This window comes from Emydura macquarii, unplaced genomic scaffold (genome assembly GCF_026122565.2).
Source record: "Emydura macquarii macquarii isolate MOO-44397 ecotype Brisbane River unplaced genomic scaffold, CSIRO-AGI_Emac_v2 contig_2897, whole genome shotgun sequence".
Classification (NCBI taxonomy): Eukaryota; Metazoa; Chordata; order Testudines; family Chelidae; genus Emydura; species Emydura macquarii.
The window spans coordinates 42,479,284-42,493,695 of NW_027133034.1; the positions used below are offsets into that span (position 1 = coordinate 42,479,284).

Sequence of the window (14,412 nt, forward strand, 5' to 3'; positions counted from 1 at the left end):
GTTCTTGGTTCTAAATGCCTTCTATGATCACTAGGCCAGATGCCTGCTCTAACTACTAGGAAGAATGCCCTCATCCTGGTCACCTGACACTCTCCATGGTGTTTTCCTTCTCAGTGGGGAGATAGTATGTGCCATGGTCCCTGGGTTGGCTGACCCTTTGAGATCTCTTTTCCAGTCTCCTGCAAGCATCCCTTTCAAGTTGCAAGCCCATGCCTACCACTGTCTGACTGGGGCACCGGGTGGCTGCCAGTTGTGTTACCTAATGAGTCCAATAGGCTTAGCAGCTGCCAGAATTCACTTTTGATAGACAGTGGACTATAATAGCATGCAAGTGACACACAAGCAGTTTCCTCAAAACAAAGTAAGATTTATTTGCCCAGAAGGTGCACAGCACTTGTAGAAATGGATTTATAACAACCAAGAGATCTCTATTACTACTGTCTTACCTACAATTAGCAATCCTGTAGGTAGGGTCTGAGCAGTGGTACCCCTGTTTTCTCAGGGACCAACATGCAGCTTGCTTGCTACAGACTCACACTCTTAGTCTGTGGCACCCGGCAACAACTGAGCCCTTTGAAGGGATCAGAGTCTTTTCATCTCCAGGCAAAAGTTTAGGTCCAAAGAGTCACCTATTTACAGATATAAACCTGGTTGTTGCATATGAGATGCTCCTAATCTATGCCACTGTTTTACCTTTCCTGTTTGGTTTCTTTAATACCCTTTTTGCGCCAACTTCATAGCAAGTAACCTCTCATAAATGAACACCGAGACATACATAGTATGCATGTGTGTGTCCATCTGTGCTTTTACAACCACATTTTCCTACTTTTTAAATATGTTTCTTTCTAACCTGATGCTGTCAGAAGGGCCCAGAAAAACAATAAGGAAAACTGACCAAGTACATGGAAAAACAGTAGAACTGACAGCTCCAATTGTTGTGCAATGCACAAAGTAAACAAAATGTAACATTGCAGATTCCTCCCACCCCTCCCTCCTTTGCTCTTTCATTTATATTAATTTAGTAAGAAACAACTACAATTTTTTCAGACAAAAGTGTGACTTTTAAACAGAGGAAGGTCCTCTGATGGTATAAACTGCTTTCAGGGGGCTTAAGGTAGTTTACATCAGTTGAGGATCTGCTCTATGGTGTCCTTTTAATGGTAACACAGAATGCTCTAGGTAGGAATCTCATCTCTCACTAGTTGTATTAAAAATTAAACAAGTAAACAAACTGCTTGATTGATGCAAAAGTATTGTTTTGTTCAAGTGTAATCCTAGATTTTCAAAAGTACAGCTCAAAAATTATTTTAAAATCTTATTTTAAAAACTCTAATTGTTATCATACTGTCCAGCTCAAAATTAGAGACTCCATGACCCTTTTCCAAAAGAATGCACTGCAGGGCATGTTTATGACAGAAAAAGAAGCACTCTAGTAGTGACAATAATAGACTGTGGGTTTTAGGAATAACAAAGATATCCTGTAACTTGCCAGCCAGATAGGACATATTTTTAATTAAAAAATTAATGTCTATTTTTATGCCTTTTCTCCTGATCTGAGTGGCCTTCATATTCATGTGAAATTGTCAGATTTTTAAAAGTACTGTGCTTCTCCACTGAGGTGTGTAACCACAGCAGGAGAAAGATGACTCACAAAACCTGTTTTCTGAAATCCCTATTTTTATTACAACAATTTCATTTATTCAATGAAGGCTATACAAGATTATATTATAATATACAACTCGTCAGTTTACGAGTTATATTCAGTGCTTTAGCACATCAAAGCAATTGTAAAATGATATGCTAATCTTACACAGAAGCTGTAAAACGGTAGGTCATCCCTATTTTAAGAAGTCTTCATTACTCAAACGGGGCAAAAAAAGTCATGTTCTGTCTCATTGCAGTGAATATTCAGATAACTGCTTTGCTTCTTTAAAGTTGTACCTATTAGAAGAAGAAATATATTAAGGTGGGTATTCCCCTGGGTGCTTCAAAGAAAGAGGGAGAGTGTGTGTGGGGAGGGGGTGGAGTCAGGTGGCTATCACCATTTTACTGATATCACCATTTTTGTACAGTATGTTCTTTTGCTCTAAAAAGCACATTAAAACACACTGTAAGAGTGATATTTATTGCCACAGACAGCTATATTTTGTGCTGTTATTCTAAGAATCTTGGCTTTATTAGTATACTCTGAAAGCAGGCTTTACACCTAATTGAATATCCACTATTATGCTCCTATCAACCAAAAAGTTAATCCTCTGGAATTTGCCGCTAATGGGAGTCATAAAAATAAATACTAAAGGTAGATTTTAATAAGGGCTGGATTATTTCATAGCCATATGTTTGTAGCTACTATATGTAGATTATAGATGCATTTTTCAAAAGCACCTATATTACAGGATCCTAAGTCTCACTAACTTTCAGTGAGATTTAGAAGCCCAACAGGATTTTCAAATGTGCCTGCGTGAATTAGGCACCAAGCCCCATATCTTTTACTGGGAGTCAGGCACTTTGAAAATTTCACTATACGTGTTTAAGGCACTTTTGGAAATGGAATTTGGCCCCTAAATCACTTAGGCCCAGATCATCACACATATTTAAGTACCTAAATATCCATAGTCAACATGTGGAACTCATTGCCAGAAGATGTTGCGAAGGCCAAAACTATAACTGGGTTCAAAAAAGAATTTAGTAAGTTCATGGAGGATACATCCATCGATGGCGATCAGCTAAAATGAACAGGGATGCAACCCCGTGCTCTGGGTGTCCTTAAGTCCCTGACTGCCAGATGCTGGGACTGGATGACAGGATGGATCACTTGATGATTGCCCTCTCTGATCGTTTCCTCTGAAACATCTGGAATTGGCCACTGTCAGAAGACAGGACGCTGAGCTTGATGGACATTGTTCTTACCCAGAATGGCCACTCTCATGAAGGACAGAGAGGGTTCTGAAATTGTGCTTGATTGCTGTGCATGAGTGTGATGGAGGGCATCCTCCCCAACAGAGCAACAGGGCAGTATCAGGCACACTGTAAATTAGAAGTGCAATGACTGTAGTAAAATGCCTATGAAATGTCTTCATTGTATAGCTCCTGTTCTTTTCTGAATGAAGCATCTTGACTTCTACTTTTCATTTTTGCAAACATCCAGAGTACCTGGGTCCCGGTGGGAATGTATGACCTAACAATTTTAATGATCCCACAAATTGTTACTCACATGAGTAGTCTTTGCGCATTGGGATAATCCCATTGAAATGCATGTATTTGTTAAATGAAAGCCCTTTCGGCATTATATGGTAATCAGATTATTAGGTCTTTGTCATTTATATTAAATTATAAATATCAACTTCTGGTTTGATGACTCAATTGTCATTGCAGCTGCCCGGAAGTATGACACCTGTATTCCCTCACTGTGGTCCAACAAGGAAACTCATTTTTAGGTCTGTGGCTCCCAGCCATCACTTCTCTTGGGCAGAGAGCCACATCTCTCTCAGTCCTGACTGGGATTTTTCCAGGTTGTCCATTTCATGCCTGCACTGTTATTCCCAGCAAGCCGGACTGTCTAAATTGGCCAGTGTCTATGTTTTACCTTCTCTTCAGAGGCTACACAGAATGTATTTGTCCACAGCCATAAAATACCAGACAGAGAAAATATACTAAAAAAGAATGTACCTGCATGCTAAAAAGTTTACTAGGGATCAACCCCTTCCCCCACTCTCAACTCAAGCAGGAGCTTTGCAGTTCTTCAAACCTCACAAGAGGTGTTTTCTGTGGTTACAAGTTCACAACAGCTTTAGCTCAGACAAAACACACTCATGCATAGTTCAGTCTTTCCTTTACACAGCTTGGGCCTTTGATTTTCAGGTTCTAGGAATAGGTAATTAATAGACAATTTTTCCTTTCTCAGGGTGTATCTTTAAAAGGCTGGCCTTCTGCATAACTGGAGGTGGGATTTTGTATACACCTCCCCCCAGAGATTCCCAGGCAAACCACTTGAAAAAGTCCACACTTGTCATATATAGTCATGTGAAGTTTATAGCACTTCCTAGGGCTCATAATAATACACAAACTTTGCATTTAATACAATGGACTCCAAAGATACTTAAGCTTAATTCAATAAGGTTTTCCAAGAATATCAATTGCCCTATCTGTCACTGACATGTTTTAGTTCTGAGCAGTTTTCCATCTTGGTAATATTTTCAAGAGTTTTAACATTATAATGCACAAATGTAGATCAACTAGCTTAAAGCAGAGCTGCGGAGTCCAATCCTTTCACTCTTACTCATGCAAATACTCCTATCTCAAGGAAGCAGTCCCATTTAAATCAATAGGAGTACTGCTTGCATGAGTAAGGATTATGCTTGTGAGCAAAAGTTGCAGAACTAGGCCGACAGGTTGCTGTTAGCAGAAAGTCACATCGGCAAGAAGCTTATAAAGGATACGGATATGGATTTATTATACAGTGTTATATACTAAAAGTACTAATCATGAAAAAATCATGAAAAATAAAAATAAAATACATTTCAATTAAACAATTAAATAAAACTCAAATTAGATTTAAATAATAGATTTAATACCTTCAAATAGGCAGATGTGCAGGATCATTATGTCATACTTAATCCTGCATATATTTAACCAAGGACCAGTTCAACTAAATCTATAACTATCTTTTTGTTGAGAAAGTATTAAGAAGTAACTGTACTTTGGGGCATTAGAAAAACTGTAAAATGATTGCCACAGTAAACATGAAGCTGGACACATATTTTAAGCCACTAGATTTTTTTTTAACCTGAAGCTTTGCCTCCAGCATAAATCCTAACAACTGAGCTAAAAGCTATGATGCATGCCATTTCTGCGTTTTTCACTCCTGAATCTAGATTTGACCAGTCAGTTTAAGAAGATTTTCACAGCGGAAAAAAGAGATTACTGTACAGTCTGAATTTATAGAGAGATGGATGCAAAAGTTCATGTGCAGTCTTCTGAATATAGAAGCATGTCTTGCATCTCAGGCTTCTCTAGGCGGCGTGGGGGATGGGAGGGGGGTGGAATCAAGGGTGTGTGTGTGTGTGTGTGTGTGTGTGTGTGTGTGTGTGTGTGTGTGTGTGGTGTGTGTGTGTGTGTGTGTGTGTGTGTGTGTGTGTGTGTGTGTGAGTGTGAGTGAGAGAGAGAGACAAATGGATTACAAAAACACTCACTCAGGATTCAAATTTTTTGGAACCAGGTTCTATTTGAACTACTTAGAAAACATTAGGAATCACAGACACTGTAATGTTTTATTAGCCAAGAATATAGCCTCTCATTGTAGTGCCTCTAACAGTTCTGCAAAACCGCATTATTACAATCAAATTGTCAATAATCAGCATGTACAGAACATTCTACTTGCATATGTGGAATCACATGAGTTAGAAACACTAGTGGTAAAAAAAGAACATGCTTTAAGAGAATAGTGTCATGACATTTATTGCTATCCTATTTATCAAATCCATTAGATTAGTACAGTAATGTGAATTTGATTATATCTTTTATTGCTAACATTCACCTTTTTCTCAAGACCACCTTGAGAAGGAGTCTGACAAAGTGGTAAGATGGACACTGGCCTGGCAAGCTTTAAGCATAAGGTTGGTATCTGCAAGGGGAAGCTATCTTCTGAAGAGTGCCATTTTTCATGAACCATCTACAAAGTGAAGGGTGTAGGAGGTTGGTGGTTAGTCAGAAGAAAAGTTTTCCACTTTAGTAAAGGATAAGAGAAGACAGGTTGGGATGCTGGGGATAGGAAGAAATGTAAAAGATAGAAAAGGGATAGAACTACAACAGAAAGTAACTGGGTAAGGGTAAAAGTATGGAGATAAACGGAAAAAAAAAAACAGATGAGGGATCTGTGTTTTTTATTTGGGGCATGGACAAAGGCTACACCCAAGATTTTAGAGCTTCACTATAGACAACCCTGGAAGCATCAGTTAGTAAATAAGAGAAGAGACATGAGATAGGGTGGGGAGATTGTGGAGAGAAAAAAACCAAGAATATTGCAAGAGGATGCAACCCTATGAAATAAATTCTACCATGGGATCTTTGGTAATCTCTGATTTAAAGTTTTTAATTAATTCCTTATGCCACAGGATATAAAGTAATTTGTTTGCTTAGCTGTATATCAGATAGCAGAAAGAATGACAACAGGTTTTTTTGGGATAAAGATTGTGACTGAAATCTGGTATGTGTTTGAAACAAAAAGTGTTATGATAATTTATTCTGAAATTTTGCTATGCATTCTCTAGTCTTCAGTCTTAATTTACAACTCTGGCAACCTTAAAAAAATAAACATGTGGACTCGGCAACAACCCATATCCCAGTTTAAACGCTGTGCTTTCCAATCTAATCAGAGCTATCTGATTAGAAAGCAGAGATTAATCCAAAATAAATGCCAGAGAGGAGACACTGTGAGATTTCTAAGATCAAAAGAACATACTGAATGCCAAGCCATTTAAATCAAAAGAGCCAGATTTTGAGAAAAAGAGGTTTGCACTTGATAATAAGGATGAATTCTCTGTGGCATAAAACGGGTGGAGGCAGCAAAGAGCTGCATCCTGTACTGGGAACCATTCCCATTGCATAAGTGAAAGGAAAGGGCATAGCAGAGACACGGGCAGGGGATGAAGGTGTGGCAGAGTGATCCCCTGCTAATTCTCCTCTGACATAGGAATCTTAAAAGACAGCATAAGTGAAAGCTGCCACCGTGCAGTTTTAACTGGGCAAGGCATCTTCTTAGGTACTCAGAGGACAATCAAGTCCTTTTCACTTATATTTAAGGAGCACCTAGCAGCCCCAAAGAGCTCCATGGTGCTAGGTGCTGTACTAACAGAGGTCACAATTTAGGAAGACAAATAGGCTAGTGCTAAGTGCTGTCCTGAACAAGGATGTATTTCTGAAACAGGGCCTCAGTGAAAGATAGCCCCTGCCCCAAAGCCTTACAAAGAATGGGAGGGGAAAACAGATGAATTAACTTTCTGTGATCACATAACAGGCCAGCATCAGAGCCAGGAAAGCCAGGAAAATAAATCAGGTCTCCTGACTCCCAAATCTTTGTCCTGGCTACTAGACCATACTACCTCTTTATTATGACCATTAAATGAATCACTAAACTGAAGTGATCTTCACCAGAATTTGCCCAGGACTCCATCTTGTGTCTGTAAATTTCCACAAGCCGCATGGCAAAGGTACATAAGAGACTCTATCCCTTGTTGTCTTCATTCCTGCTTCCTACCTCTACATCAATTCATCTTCAACTGAAGCTGTGAAACAAAGGACTTAAACCCATCCAGATATTGGATGAATGCCAGTGGGACTGTACAAGCCTGCAAACTCCATAATTCTGCTGAAAATCTGATATATATGGACTTTAAAGTCATTTGCATGTAGCAGATTACTTTGACCAAGTTAACATCTCTTTTTTTATCTGTTTTTTCCTTTTATTGTAAACCTTTAGTTTTAGTTGCTAAAGGATTGGCTGGCAGCGTGGTATTTTGGTTAAGATCCAAACTTATATTGGTCTGGTAATGATATTGATTCTTTGAGGATCAGGAGAATCTTTTTGGTAAAAGGAATAAAGTTTTAATAACTTATCCCTTTATTGGACCTAGTTGCAGACTGGGAGCTTAAGAATGAAATACAATAAGGGGGCTGTGTATTTCTTGGTTTTAGCTTCTTGATGACCAGTGTGGGGGATCAGAAGCACTGTTCATGACTGGTTGGGGAATTTACTGCAGTGTTAGCCATCAGTTTGGGAGAATCTGCTCTCCTTTTGCAACCTGCCCTGACCTTGGCAGTTGAGCTACCCTTGGCACTGACCTGTTCACACTTCCAGGGTCATCAGTATGGTTTCTGAACACCTTAATGCTATTTGTCTATGGCTAGAAGTGTCAACCCACAGTTAAGGTCAATATCAGTCTTTAATCTGAATGTAAGACACAGAACTCATATTTTCTGTAAGTCCTCTTTAACTTATGTACTTGTGTACATGTACTTATGTATACTCTATAGCAGGTATGATTTTTGCAAGCTTAAAATTACTCTATCATAATCACCAGTTTAAATAATTGGTTGTGTCTGTGTTTGCTTTTAATGGACAAGGAGATGAAAAGACTCAGAAGACTTATCAGAAACTTGGATTTAGCTTCATGACAATAAGTCACACATCAAATGCTCCATGCAATACCTGAACTTTTATTCTCTAGTGGATATCAGGAGAGATCTCATCAATATTAGAGGCAGGCAGGATTCAGAGAAGCTCACTTTAAAATAAATCATTTCCATGTTTGTCAGGTTCATGAGCCTCAGGCCAGCTCGAATTTAATGGAGAATTTTTAAATGATAAAAAATTTAAGTAATAAGAAATATTACAAGTAAAATACTAGATTAGACCTAATGAAAGTGATCATTAAGTTGAACGACACAGGAATGTGTCAAGAATTGAGAATGTCATCAGGGAGCAGCTCTGAAGGGATATGATAGAAGCAGCGGTATACACAGTCATTTTCTAACATCAGAATATATATAAAAAGTATGTTGGATCATTTGTGGCATAATATTACTGAAAGGAACACCCTCCTTCAAAAACATATGTTCCCCTCTTTGTCCCTTCTCCTCCCCACCCCAAGCCACATTCATTATTCCCTAAACAAAAGTAAATTTATCATACTGGGAAAAAAAGCCAATTTAGATTTCACCTTGTGACTCTTACTCAGACAAGTCTCTCACTGACCTCAGGAATTGCATCTCCCTGTGTCTGTGAGGAATGTTGCCCCAGCGAGGGGAGGATTCATGCCTACAAGATAGCAGTGGTGTTTTCATAGCTGCCCTTCCTGAGGCATTCTGACAGGAAAAGGAAGTCTTCATCTCCGCGAAAAGCACCAGATGTGTTGTACATCTGCCTGTAGCACCCCTACAGTGGAAGGAAGCCTTCAGCTGTGTCGGGAACAGGGGCCATATTTGAGAATGGGCTGGATAACTTAATTTTGTCAAATGCTAAATAAAGTTTAATATTGATAAGAAATGTTACAACAGCTTTTGACTTTAAATGAGAAGGCTCTGAAACAGCCATGCCCTCCACCTGAGTCTCTTCCACACCTTAAGAATCACTTTCCCAATGTCGTGCTTACCAATTCTCATAAGAAATGAGTGGAAATGGGTGAAAGGGTAACTGTTGATGAACCATTAACTATACTGAGCAATGTAAAAATGGGTCTTATAAGGTTAGGCAGAAGTCTGTTGTCATCTCCTTCTCACATGGGCCTTTCACATGTCCTGTTTATAAAGAGGATATCTGTTTGTGGTCACTAATGGATTTTTCAAGAAAAAAAAAAATCTTCAGACTGGAAACTTCTACTATGAGCTCAGATCAAGACACCAAATTATTGATCCATGCTGAATTATAGCCAACATGCTGGGATCTCTAATTGGCCTTTAAAGATATAAGAGCAGTTCCTGAGACAGTGTAAGGGGACACTGATCCAAACAAATGATTCTACTCACAGAGAACAAAAGGGAAGCTCTTTTGCATCAATGACGACATCTCTCTTCCATAGACTGGGTATCCAGAGGGGAGATGAAAGACACTGACCATCGGCTAACCCAACCCTGAAGTCTGCAAATAAGAGGAACAAGAGACCAACGCTACCGACAGGAAGACTATATGAACAAAAAGTAGTGAGAGTTCTTTAGTATAGAATTCAGGGGCACCTGAATTGTTCTACACTGTTAGCGTGTGAGTCTGTGTGTCACTAACTGTTTCCACAGGAAGACATTAAAAACCTCCAACTCTGTCTTCTGATGAGGACAAGCTTACTTTGAGTTAAAAGTTTGTTATTCCAAAGCTGCTTGACTTGAAATTCACTTCTGCATATGTGTAAACCTGTCAAAGATGCAGACACTGTGTTAGTGTGGGAAGGGCAAATATGCTAACTAAATATAGCCTAACATAGGTTGTATGTTCAGAAAAAAAAGTGGAATGCTAAATTGGGAAGCGTTATAGAGTTATAGCTCTTTAAAACAACGAGTTATAGCTCTTTAAAAGAAAGGCAAGAGTTAGCTTCTGCTTTTAGCAGACTCTTTGGCCTTGTCTGTTACAAATGCTTTGTTGGTATAGCTATACCATGAAAGACCGCTAGTGTAGATGACAAAAGGAGTTTTCTGCTGGAATAGTAACACTACTTCCCAAATTACATTAGATATAATGACAGAATCATTCTTCTGTTGCCATAGTTGCATTTACAATGGAGGTTTTTTAGGCATAATTATATCAGTTATGTATGGTTTTTTCATCATCTGACCAACATAACTGTCAGTGAAGCATTTGTGTTGTAGATCTGCCCTTACCTCAGTTGATTAGACTGAAAGAATGGCTTTGCTCCTTAACTTTCCTGTGAAGTATTAAAGCAATTCTTTTCTTTTTTGTTAAGCTTATAAATTGATTTAATTACTTAGTGTAGTAATTGGGGAGCCAGATAAATTAAACCACTGACACATTGATTCAACTTTAATTGTAACCTACCTTTGATCATTGAGTTGTGTAATTGTTAGTTTAGATTCACCAGATGTAAATTAATTAGTGATATTTGTTTAGCTTCACATCTGTTTGCTTATTCTTCTAATAAAATCCATAAAAAGTGTACTGGGCCGATTAATCTCTCAGAACTTCAGTGTGTGAAAACAACCTCTTTAGAAGTAAAAATAAATCCATCCTGGACGCATACTTCAATTATTTGATTCAACCCTATTACCACTACAGTGGTCTTCAGGCATTACAATCTCCCTCTGGGCAGACTTCCCACTGCTGGAAGTCCTGAAATGGGATTTACATTTGAATAGCCCAGTGAAATCCTCAAACAGATACTGCCATATGGATCAAAACGGTGGTTGAACCACTCCCAAATCCAGTCTCCAAAAGTGGCCAGTATCAGACGTTTCAAAGGAAGGTGTAAAGATTATATAATGGAACATTATATAGTAACCTGCTCATGGGGATGTTTCTTCCAAACTTTAGTCCAATGGTAGTGTAATACGGTGGCAGCCACCTCTCACGAGCACCTCTTGTTTGGGTGTTTGTCTGCACCGCTTTCATTCTGGGGTGATCCTTTCTGGCATTTTCTGTGGCTGATTTTAGTGACTCAGTCCTCCGGCTGAATGGACCTCAGCCTGAATGGAACACAACTCAAAGAGATCCCTTCTGGGGTATTAGTCCAGCAAAGTCTTTAAGTGCTCCTGGCCCTGGTAGGGGCTGTGCCCCCATGGTTTCCTCCCTGGAGACTCTTCACCCACTTTGGTCTGTTCTAGCCCCAGCTCTCCAGCTGGACCACTTAACAGTTCAGATCCCTTTCTGGGTGTTTTATCACTGTCCAGTTGTAGGCTACTTGTAGGCCTATGGGGAGGGGGGAGCCCACTACTCCAGGTCCCATTCCAGGGACCCTAAGAATAGCAGGCATGCACTACCATTCCCTTTAACTAAACTGCTTCAATTTCCTGAACAATTTCTCCACCGCCCCAGCCTTCACCAATGCTTCTAGTTCAGACCCAGCAGCCAGCCAGGAGCTCTTTCTCACTCTTCCAGTCTCTGCCAGCACTGAGCTGTCCATGGTGCTGCAGTTCTTCAGCCCACTAGGGGCACTGCGTTCACTCCTCAGGCTTCCAAGAAGCAACTGCATTTGACCTGGACAACAGCTCCTTTTATACTAGCCTACAACCCTCTGATTGATAAGCTTATTGCTGCCTCCGCCTGATTGGCTGCATAACTGCAGCCTCTCTAGACCACTTGGAGGACTTCTCTACCAATCTTTTCCTGGGATGGATGTGGCAGGACCCTGAAGCCTCCAGCTGGGGTGCTCTGTACACCCTGTCACAGGTAGATGATATGTCCTGAAGCATGAGGATTAATATACTTTGTATATATCTTTGTTAGTGAAATATACTTTAACCTGTCTGATGCTTCATTGAGCCTCTTTGGGTCTACTCAGAAACCAATGTTATTTCCCCTTCCTCCCTTTGCAATAGTTTTGAATTAAAAAAACGGGTGCAGAAATGGTGTGCTATGAAACACAGACTGAGGATTGGGCAGTGGGATCCATTTTTGAATCCCCTTCCTGTACCAGAACAGAATATGTTTTGTTCCTCACGTGACTATCTCCTCTTTCAGTGGTACCACTAACTAGCAGGAGAAATTTCATTTGCTAGAGTTTCTCTGGAAGGAATGACCATTCCCTGGTTTCCCTCTTCATCTGGCTGTTGTTTTTGATTACCTGGCTAATTCTTCATTGTTGGAATTTCCTGGGGTATAGCTGCCAGTACCAGTAAATACTTACATATTTCTCCATTTCTAGTGTGTCCCTATCTGTTGCCAGTGTACATACAATCTCACACTCAGTGCTTCTTATCAATGTGAAGAGAGAAGCAGTGCCACCATTGATATTTGGCCTGAAATGAATTGTGATTAAGATAATTACAGCTACACAATGTTCTATACCTAATTTTTTCCTCTTGTGCTTGAGTGAGAGGAGTTTTTTCTCATCGCACTTTTTGACTGAAATTTTATTTCAATAAGTAGATTTACCAATACTGTAAAATAACTTTAAAACTGACCATATTGTACAATACAATAAGGTCCTTCAGAAAGTGGTCATGCAAGTGCTTTGTTCATGCAAAGATGCAAATGCATAATCATCTTCATGACCACTTTGCAAACCTTTAAAAATGAGCGCAACAAAAGTGGTGTACCAATGGAAAGATTAGCAATATATTGAAATATAGGACCAAATGACAACAGGCCCTTAGACCTTTGAAAACATTGCAAACTTACGTTGACTCAAGTTACGTCGGCATATAGCCACGACAGTTAGTTCATTGCTTGTGTGCATGCATATTTGACTCCTTGTGTCGGTGATGTGTGTACTCACAAGGAATACTTGTATCAATGCAGATTGCGAAGCACCATGAGTAGGTATCCCACTGTGCAACTCACCACCATCCAGTGCACTGTATTTTGGGATATTTTCACAATGCATGATGGGGCCCAAGAAACAAGCACTGTCAGGTGGGATTGTATTATACTGCAGCTTTGGGATGACTAGCAGTGGCTTTAAAACTTTCAGTTCCACAAGGCTACATTTCTGGATCTCTGTACCGCCACCTCTCCAGCCTAGGGACACCAAAATGAAAGCTGCACTGACAGTGGAGAAGCAAGTAGTAATCACTCTGTAGAAACTAGCAACCCCAGATTGCTACTGGGCAGTTGGGAATCAATTTAGAGTTGGGAAATCCACTGCAGGTCTATTGTGATGCAAGTGTACAGGGCCATTAATAGCCTCCTGCTATGCAGGACTGTGACTCTCAGCAACATGCAGGACATAGTGGCTGGCTTTGCAGCTATGGGATTCCCAAAGTGTGGTGGAGCAATAGATGGTACACTTCTCCCCTGTTTTGGCACCAGACCACCTTGCCATTGAGTGCATCCACCAGAAGGGCTGTTTTTCTATGGTTATGCAAGCAGTGGTGGATCACCAGGGATGCTTCACCAACATCAGTGTGGGCAGGTGAGGGAAGGTGAACAACGCCCATGTCTTTAAGAACCCAGGATTGTTCAGGAAGTTGCAAGCAGGGAATTTCTTTCCCAACCAGCAGCTTACCATTGGCACGTTAAAATGCCAATAGTGATCCTAGGCATCCCAGCCTATCACTTGCTCATGAAGCGCTATACAAGTTACCTCAGCAGCACCAAGGAATGTTTCAATTATTGGCTCTGCAGGTGCAGTATGTCAGTTGAATGTGCCTTTCATCATTTAAAGGGTCTCTGGTGGTGTTTATTCACAAAATTTGACCTCAGTGAGAAACATACCTCAATAGCTACAGCTGCCTGCTATGTCCTGCATAATATCTGTGAAGCAACGGGGAAAAAGTTTCCACAAAGATGGAGGGCAGAGGTGGAGTGGCTGTCTGCTCAATCTGAGCACCCTAATACAAGGGCTATTAAAAGAGTGCAACTACATAATTCATAGAGGCTTTGAAAGACCATTTTAATAGTGACCCACGGTAGTCTTTGTTATACTAGCGTGCTCTACCTGGCCCTGCTCTTTTGTGGCCCAGTACGAATTGTGTGGTGATTGCTGTCTATACCAGAATATAACACAGTTAATGCACCTATTAATTTTGTTTGTGAATAATCTTATGAATTGTCTGTAAAGGTAATTAGTTGCTTTGAGAACTGCTGAGTGCCAGCCAGCATATGTTGTGAACTAATAAAGATGAATTATGTTCCAAATAATAGGATGTATTCTATAACATAATCTGCGCCAAACAAACAAACAAAACAAAAGAGGCAATTCAAAAACAATTACATTTAAAACTTAATAAATTAAGTGAACTGAACGTTTGAAG

The 14,412-nt window shown here is 39.9% G+C and overlaps 1 long non-coding RNA gene across 1 annotated transcript; it reads right to left on the reverse strand.

The window, feature by feature from the left end:
• Window positions 1-1,677: 1,677 nt before the first annotated feature.
• LOC137166943 (uncharacterized) lies at window positions 1,678-9,577 on the reverse strand. Its single transcript, XR_010923890.1, has 3 exons — window positions 9,523-9,577; window positions 8,753-8,932; window positions 1,678-1,941 (listed from the first exon to the last, which is right to left on the reverse strand). It is a non-coding gene; the product is annotated as an uncharacterized lncRNA (long non-coding RNA).
• Between the last annotated feature and the right edge of the window lie 4,835 nt (window positions 9,578-14,412).